The sequence below is a fragment of the Tenebrio molitor genome, chromosome 8 (genome assembly GCF_963966145.1).
Source record: "Tenebrio molitor chromosome 8, icTenMoli1.1, whole genome shotgun sequence".
Lineage (NCBI taxonomy): Eukaryota > Metazoa > Arthropoda > Insecta > Coleoptera > Tenebrionidae > Tenebrio > Tenebrio molitor.
The window spans coordinates 6,814,949-6,824,672 of record NC_091053.1 but is presented as its reverse complement, the minus strand read 5'-3'; the positions used below and the strand labels follow the sequence as shown (position 1 = coordinate 6,824,672).

Here is a 9,724-nt window from a genome sequence, read left to right as displayed (position 1 = left end):
CATTGTTGGTTGCTTACTTAAGCAACTGTAGAATTCACGATATAGAAATGCGAGATTGTTGAAAATTCACTTTCAGGACAAATTGTTGCAACATTGCTGATTACATTGAAGTTATTTTGTGGAAAATTTAAAAACAATGTAATCGGCCACGCTCTCATGAACTGTTGCATTTAGCTTTAATAGAAACAATTTTGGAAAATTAAAAACGCATTGTATTACATAATTCTGGTTTATTTGATGTAAATTATCGATAATTCGTGTTAAGTACAAGTTAGAGGATATATGTTTAAGAGTGAATTTGTGCAGAATACAATTTTTTCATGTAACTTTTTATAGCTATTTTAGGCGATTTTACAATAATATTGAAAAAGCGGAAAATCAAGCGTCCTATTTTTAAAGTTCTTCAATGAAATGTATGTAATAGTTATTTATGTTACAAGTGTTGAAAAGGATCCATAGCTTTACGAACGTAATATGGCGCGAGACGCAGTGGAGCGTTGTATGTGAGTAAAACAATGGAGTTTTCACCATGCAATATTTTTTGTGATGCCTTTTGTAACAAAAAATATTTTTTAATACTATCCCTCCGCCCCCCCGGCGGCACGGCAATTTTGCCGGAGTATTACGGATATTAATATCAAGTAATAGTGCAGTGCTTATCAATATAATTACCGGCGTCTCGCCTCCGCATTTTGACTTTGTTGTGTATTATGTTCTATGTCAATGTTAATATACCTTTTTGAATTTCAACTACCAATGTGTTCCCTAAATCCAGAATTTTTAAATTTTTAAAAAGCGATTGCGGTACTATTCCCGTTGCTGAAATTATAAGTGGTATAAAATCCAAAGATTTCTCCTAGCAACGGAGAGCTCTAAATATTTATTAAATTTTGTGTTATATGTCTGTGTTGTATTATGGGAATTTGGAACAACAATATCTAAAAGATATGCTTGCTTTTGTTCTTTATTTTAAATAATAATGTCTGGTCTGTTATGCTGAATGTGAATGTAATTGTCATTTTCCAAACAACTTTCTGGTTTATAAATGTAATGTGGTTGTCTATCCTTTAATAAATTGAATTTAACAGTGTGTATGTGTATAATTTTAGCGAATATATCATGACGTTTCTTATATTCGCTTTGAGCCAAAACGGTGCAAGAAAAAATTATGTGTTCAATTGTTTCCCCTTCAGTTCCGCAAATCATACATTTATCAATTATCGATTGCAAACCGCATATGTGTTTTTTATAATTTCTTGTATTTATAACACAATCTTGTAATGCAAATATAAAACCCTCAGTCTCAGGGTGAATATTTGATTTCTTAAGCCATGCATGAGAAGCCTGAATATTAATTTCTGGTTGTTCCAATTCTTTAAAGTATCTCCCATGTAAAGACTTCTGTTTTATATTTGCTATAGTGTCAGGTATATTTGGCTCAACAATATCTGAAATTATATTATCACTTAAATTTAAAGGTGTGTAACCTTTATCCGCTGAAACCAAAGCATTAAAAAAAGTGTTATCACGAGCTCTATTGAGAAAATAATTTTTTAGTGAAGCAATTTGATTGTGTTGTAGAATTTCTAGATTTGAAAAACCCCTATCACCATTTTCGCGTGGTAAATTAAATCTTTCAATAGCAGATTTGGAGTGATGTTTACAAAATTTTGTAAAGAGAACTCTAGTTTGAATGTTTATATTCTGTAAATTAGTTTTGGACCATTTTATAACACCAAAAGAATAGGTCAACAATGGAACAGAGCATATGTATTAACTGCTTTAATTAAATTATTACCGTTTAATTTTGATTTTAAAATAGATTTAATTCTTAAATAAAATTGTTTTTCTAAATTTTCTTTTATAATTGAATGTTTAATATGATTTGATTGATTAATACCTAAATATTTATAAAATTCTCCTTTATTTAAATTTTTAATGATTTTTCCTTCTTTAGTTATACAGGCTGATTCACGTAGCCCGTTCATTAGAAACTTTCTGATTTCCCCAAATCATATTAATATGAAAATTGGTAGTTGACTATAATCGACTACTCTAAGTTCAAATGAAATATTTTCAAAATGGTGGCACTTCCGAAAATACCGGAAATCGACGCCATCTTTATTTTTTTAAATGGAAAGGCCTCATTTTGACTTCACATTTCTATTCTACGTTAAATTTTGAGTTTAGAACGTCTTTTCGTCAATACTTATCTGTCATCGTTTTTGACCTATGTCATCTTTTTTGCAAAAAAGCGAGATTGCAGGGCTTCATTAACAAATTTATAACTCTTGAACCATCGGAAATAAATAATTGATTTTTTTTTAGTTGAATTCCTAAAGACCTGGCCGATCTTTTCCGCCATTAGTGAAAATTTTTTTATGTATCATACGCCTACTGAAATTTTTCAAAATTGCTAATCAAAAAATGTTAAAAACTTCATTTTTTTAAATGGCAACCATCATTTGTGACACTAGATATAAATGTAAAATTTAATTCTAAGCCTACTTTTATTAACATTGTGTATGCCTATTCCCAGCCGTTTTGGAGTAATTTCGATTTTTTGTGTAAAATATTCTTTTTTTTTTATCAAACAATTGTTTTATTTGAATTTTTATTCAACAATCACATGCAATAAACAGTAGATAACAACGAAATAATAAAAAATAAGCGAATTAACAAAAAAATATTTTCCAGGAAATCATTAAAATATTTTTTTGTTAATTTGCTTGTTTTTTATTGTTTTGTTGTTATCTAATATTTATTGCAATGCTATTTTTAAATAAAAATTCAAATAAAACAATTGCTTATAAAAAAGAATATTTTATTAAAAAATTGAAATTACGCCTAAACGGCTGCAAATAGGCATACATAATGTTAATAAAAGTGGCCTTAAAATTTAATTTTACATTTATATCTAGTATCAGAAATGGTAGTTAACATTTAAAAAAGTGAAGTTTTCGACATTTTTTGATTATCAATTTTAAAAAATTGCAGTAGGCGTATGAAACATAAAAAAAACGTCGTTGATAGCGCAAAAAGCGGCCAAATCTTTGGCAAGTCAGTAAAGTACAAATAAATAATTCATTTCTGATGGTTCATGAATTACAAATTTTTTAATAAAGCCCTGCAACCTCACTTTTTTGCAAAAAAGATGACATAGGTCAAAAACGATGACAGATAAATATTGACCAAAAGACGTATTAAACTCAAAAGTTAACGTAGAATGGAAATGTGAAGTCAAAATGGGGCATTTTTATTTAAAAAAACAAAGATGGCATCGATTTCCGGTATTTCCGGAAGTGCCGCCATTTTGAAAATATTTCATTTGAACTTGGAGTAGTCGATTATAGTCAACTACCAATTTTCATATTAATATGATTTTGGGAAATCTAAAAGTTTCTAATGAACGGGCTACGTGAATCAGCCTGTATATTCTAAATTTTCGTAATGACCGCGACATATTGATTGCGTTTTACACTTATCAATACCAAAACTCATGCCAATATCATTTGAGAAATTTTCAGTTATTGTTAGTAAAGATAAAATGTGATTCTTTTTAGATGCATAAAGTTTTATGTCATCCATATATAGAAGGTGATTTAATTTGGATAGTGTGGTATTATTAGGTCTAATATTGAAACCATATCCAGTGCTATTTAATAGATTTGTCAAAGGATTAATGGCTAGACAAAACCATAAAGGACTAAGGGCCAGTTTCATAATAAACTTAAAGTCGACTTTATCTTAAAGTGACTTTAATGGATTGTTGCAACAATATGTTTCTATGGTAAATGGTAAACTTTAGAGTAACTTTAGGCTGATTATGAAATTGGGAGTTAAAGAATCTCCTTGATAAATTCCCCGTTTAATTTGAATAGGCTCGGATTTTAATTTAGTATTGTTTATTGATAAATTTAAAGTAGTTCTCCAAAATGTCATTACATGGGATAAAAAGTTAATCAAATCCAAATTAATTTTATAAATTAATTATTAAAATAATAACTATTACTTAGGCAAAATTATGTTGCTATTCAATTTATCACTAAATATGTCAAATGTCAATCTGTCAGTACTTGAATTTCAAATTACAACTCGTATTTAAAAAAATGAAAAATCCCTCACATATCAAAAAATTTGCGGACAAAGCCACTGCAAATTTACTATGTACCGCAGGCCGATAAGAAGCAGAATACCAAAAATTCATCAATGTCAATATTGTCAATAGATCATTTAACTTTTGCAGAGCTTGCAACCTTACTAACCGAAATTTCTATAAATAAACTACCCTAACCTAAAATTAACACATTTTAGCATTTTTTTAATATTTACACAAAACCTTTCCTTTTATAACATTAGAGACATAATTGTCTTTCAGTAATAATTGATTTGCCACAATTAATTTTTTCTAGCATTAGATTTCTCGTTTGTCTTTTGCAGCACTAGAGTTTTCTCCTTTCCATTGCCGCACGGTAAGCCTCAACGTAAACTGTCAATTACAACAATGGCAGCACAAAAAAAAATGGTGCTTGTGTAGTTGTTTTACTTTTGTATTAGTGAATCTATTTAAAAGACAATTATCTAATTAATGTAATATTTATAAAAAATATTGATCGTTATAAATGTGTTTCACTGAAAACAGTGAAGATGAAATAATTTACAAAGAAAAGGACCAATTTGATGAACAGGTACCATTGTGCATTACATTTAATCGATAAGTTTATTTTAATACAGGGTATTTGTAAATGATTGTCTGGTCCAGCTTGCTATAAAAAATTGTCAAATTTTGAATGCACCGCTTTATAAGATGTAAAATACCGTGTATATACCATTCACGATTATTTCAAATTCGAAATATTTATGAAAATCTGACATTTTAGTTGGCAGTATTGTGATTTGTCATAACAAATGTATTTTAGGTTATAATTCAACCAAACGCTGCTCCGAGGTTATTACATTTTTTAAACAATTGACGCATTAGGAACAATAATCGTAAAATTTTAATTGAAATGAAACATATAGTATAATTCAGAATAAGTGGCATCGCGGTAGGCGTTGATTCTCTAAAGTGAGCTTTATGTTATGTCAAAAAATTTAGTAAACATGTGAAACCGTCATTACTTTATTCTGAGGTTATGCGTTACATAATTTTGACATGGTTTTCACCCACAGCAGAGATAACCCCCAGCCAAATAATACACTTTTCATAAATGAAACAAGGAAATTCCAAATACTTATAACAAGAAAATAAACACAAAACGATTCCAATGATAATATCAAGGCCAAATTAAAAGCGAAGGTTACCAACAGCATCGAAAATAGGGTATTATTAGCAAGGGTCTTGCTGCCAACGTAAATTTGAATTTCCAACGCCTACCGAGATGCCATTTATTCTGAATTATAATATACATATTTGTAGGGCACTTCTGGGTAAATTATTATTAACTAAATTAATGACGAAATTGACAACAATGCCAATATTAGTGTTGTGAGGTCCGGTAATTGACTTAGTCAATGACCCATTTGACCGGTTGATAATTGTCAATGACTTGACGTATTTGACCAGTCATTTTTAAAATTTAAATTTCCCGCTTATAATGTAATGTAATGATTATAGGATATGATGACTGATGAGATGAGGTTATGTTGGGTTGTCTGATTTCATTTACGTAGCTGCTGACAATGAAAAAATCGATTATGACAATAAATAAGTAAATTATGACAATAAAACATCTAAAACTTTAATAAAAGATCATTGTGGAAAACGATTAAGCTTTTTATCTATTAGGAAGAAATGGTTTTTGTTTTTCAATCGTTTTTGTGTCTTCTTAACATGACATACAATATATTTTTATTTTCATAATTTTCATAGAATACTTACTTACCTACTTTTTAAATAAGGTATTTCACGGCGCAGGTTTAGAACACGCATGCGCCATTTTTCATTCAACTCCTGTCAGATGCATGTCAGCTTGTGACCTAACCTCACAATACTGTGTTAGTGACAATAGAATTGATACTTCATGAGTTGTATGAAAATAGGCGGAGTTTGCTACTGCGCATTCACTTAAAGAAATAGTCTATTCTAAACGAATGTTTAAGTATTCTAAAAAACTGAAAATACACACACACACACAGTTATGTTGAAAGTTTTAAAGCGTTTTAAATTAACAAAAAGTTCAAATTCAAACAAATATGTTAAAGAAAAAACAAAGTATAATTTCAAACAATTCAAACTTAACCTCACTTACACGATTTTAGATTTATCGATCAATAAATCTTATAAAAAATGGAATTAAGAACCATTATTTTGTATTAAAATAATCCTTGACACTGAAAGAATCATTTTGTGATGTTTAACTACTTCCTACTTTTTGACCAATAATGACTGGTAATTGACCGATCAAGGACCGGTCAACTTTGACCAAAAATAAATGACCGGTCATTTATCCATCACTAGCCAATATTTAAAAACGGAACGTCATATGACAGGACCTGACGCCAATCTAACAAAAAAATATCTTGGCCTGCTGCGTGTTTAAAACAATCGTGAACGGTTTATAAGCAACAATTACTATTTGTGTTGGCAATACATTCTGGTGACTTTTTTGTCATGTTCCAAAGATAAAACCATTTTATTAATAAAAGATTACAAAAACCAAGACGTTTAAATTTGAAATGCATGCCAGCTGTTCATAATGTCAATAAAACAAACCGAAATAGGTACAATTCACAGTCTTGAAAATTTCTTGTATTTTTTTTTTATTGCCAACTGAAAGAGTTATTGTTGCTCGCCCGGTAGGTATATTCAGCAAATTTTGAATTTTGCCAGTCTGCTTAGCTCTAAAACCGGATGTATTTGCAATTTGTATTGAAATACAAATTTTTGGTGTTTATTAACTGTGATAAAACGAATATAAGGAACGAAAACTGGACTGAAAAACGCGAATTAAACGCCATTAATGTCACAAGTGACAGTTAATAATACATTAAAATTGGACATATGTTCCAAAAAGGCGCCACAATAATATTTTTTTCCAAAGCTGGCTCGACCCGACAATCATTTGTAGATATCCTGTATAATTAAGATAACTTTCTATGGTAGAAGAAATGAAATCTTCCCCAGTTTGACGAGTTGCGTAGTGTTAATTAATTACAATACGCAAAGATTGTCTCGTTTTTGTCTAGAATTCCAGTTGATAAAGAACAAGAGCATAAGTTAATCCCGTGCGAAGTAGCTGCAAGTACATAATATGATGAAAACTTAACTGTGTCATCTCAACTTGTTCAATTTCAACTTACGGAAAGTCCAAATTTGTAGTCCAAAGTGATTCCAGCGAAGGTAAATCCTACAGGTTTTAAAGTATTTGACAAAAAAATCAACAGAATCTTTTTATTTTCTGCATTCCATTCGTACCATGAACAAGATGACAGCGTATCAAAAATTCGAGTAGTCTGAAACACAAATGAATGAACATATCATATTTAGATGTTTTCTACTGACTACTCGCCTCATTCAGAAGCATTTGTCCTGCCACACAGAAAATAACAACAATAAGAACGTTCAAAGTGAACATTAGCCCCAAACGAACTTTCAAGATTAGGCTCATGTCTCCTTTAATCTAAAATTAAAATTGAAAATTTTAAATGCACTTGGTGAAAAGTAAACTTCTTCGGAAACGGGATATTAAGAAACACTTACATTTAGAAATAAAAATATTATTGAAATGGTACATAGGGCACCTAGAACTGCAAATATTGCCATTCCCCGACGTACAATTCGAAGAAGCATCTTTATTATGCTGGAAAAAGATCTTTAAAATCTAAGAACTTAAATTTAGCTTTTACCTTTTCATGCGAACGTGGTGGTAGATGCAAAAACGCAATTTCCTAGATATTCTGGTGTGAAAAGTTGGTTCGTCACTTGGGCCCTCACAACTGTTAGAAATTATTTTCAAAATATGTTCGTTAATGAGGAACATCTGCACGTGGAACATTAATGTTGCGTAGAACAGAGCCCCTCCGAACCGAATCGACGAGTATAGTAGAAAGGGCACGGTTGAAAAACAAATCCAATCAAGAATGGTCGCCCGAGTTCCAAAATGTTTCTCAAAAATTATCGACATAAGAATCCACTCTTTGTGATCACCAAACTTCGGTAACATGACCACTGACAAGGCTAGCCAAGTACTAAGAAAAACAAAATTGATTGCCAAAAATATTTTCGATTTGGTTGCAATTTTTTGTCGTGCTTCGACACCGGCGCTGTCTTCTGACCAAAAGTTGTTTTCAAGTTTACTCTTTAGTTCAGAAATTTTCGGTTCAAGAATTATGGCAAATAGCATCGTTATTTGAGCCTAAACAAATAATTAGTGGATTTTACATCCAATTCTAAAGTATTTTAGTTACTTACATAAAATGACGCCATCATGTTGCAGCCGTATTTGACAATCAAATCAACCGTAAAGTGATTGACCATGAAGTGAATCTGAATTAACCAAAGAAATGCATGAAGAGTCAAACAAAACGCGTTGTAGTACTTCGTAAATTTGTTGTAAGAAAAATCGATATAAACTTTCTTTAAAGTCACATATGTGTGATCATTCAGTGAAAATTTGAAGTGTGAATATTTGCCGTTAGGAACAATCTTCTTGTGATTGTCCATTGCAAGTTAAACCCTCACTGGCAATAGAGGACGGAAAAAAGCGGCAAATGCAGTTAATATATCATCGATTTTTCTTTGTTTTAAAAGTAATGGATTGCATTTATGTTTATAAAAATTTAACAATTATTTGTTCGAGTTTGTATTCTTTTCAAAACTAAATGGAAACTACTGCTGTCATTCCAAAGAACTGTATTAAAACAGTTCAGCACAAAATAAAATATTCTCTGTGGATTTCGAAGTCATTAATAAGCTGTAAGTTTTAATAATGAATTAATTTAAATTTTATCGACCAAGAATTTAATGTTATTAATTATCATACAACCTGTAATCAAAATACATGGAAATATTTAAACACGTACTCGTAATGGAAAAATATGCGTTTTTTGAAAAACGTGAAACGTGAACAATTGATTGGCATGGCAATTCAGGTAATAAATTGTAGACACGCCACTTGGTTTCATGGTAGAAATAAAAAAATCTGTGGTAAAAAAAAGCGGACTCTCACTTTTACACCCTTCATACACTTTTTATATGATTATTTCCTTCATATGTTTAGCAACCAATTGCGTGACAAATATTGACCAATCAAAACGAGAAAACAAAAAATAACCCGAGAAAATTTCTCTAAAATGCACACTGTGCAATAATCGGATAAAAAATGTCAACTTGATGACCTTTTCTTTGAACACCAGTTTGGTATATAAGAATTAATTTTTGTTCATTGCTTAATAGACGCTTCTGACTGAAAAAGTGAAAATCTTTCTTTTGTTTTATATTACTAAAGGCCGTGCCCAAATCAAATAACCCCCACCTGTTGAATTAAGTTGGTGAAAACAAAATTCACTATACTATAGTGTACTATAGTATTGCCGTTATAACTTTTTATCTGCTCCGCCCACATAAATTGACCAATGAGAATCAAAGCCAGATTCAATCTATATAATTTTTCATCACATTTGCCGCGTAAAAAAGTTAAGGTTAGAATTTTGCTGTCAAGTCCACAATTATTGTTTTAGGTTTTAAAAAATAAAATGTCATTAAGACAATTCGAATGTCAGA

At 30.4% G+C, this 9,724-nt stretch overlaps 1 long non-coding RNA gene across 1 annotated transcript; it reads right to left on the bottom strand.

The window, feature by feature from the left end:
* Positions 1–7,503: 7,503 nt before the first annotated feature.
* On the bottom strand, positions 7,504–9,033 carry LOC138136396 (uncharacterized). The gene is made up of 4 exons (XR_011161277.1): positions 8,414–9,033; positions 7,849–8,357; positions 7,703–7,802; positions 7,504–7,622 (listed from the first exon to the last, which is right to left on the bottom strand). It is a non-coding gene; the product is annotated as an uncharacterized lncRNA (long non-coding RNA).
* Positions 9,034–9,724: the final 691 nt, after the last annotated feature.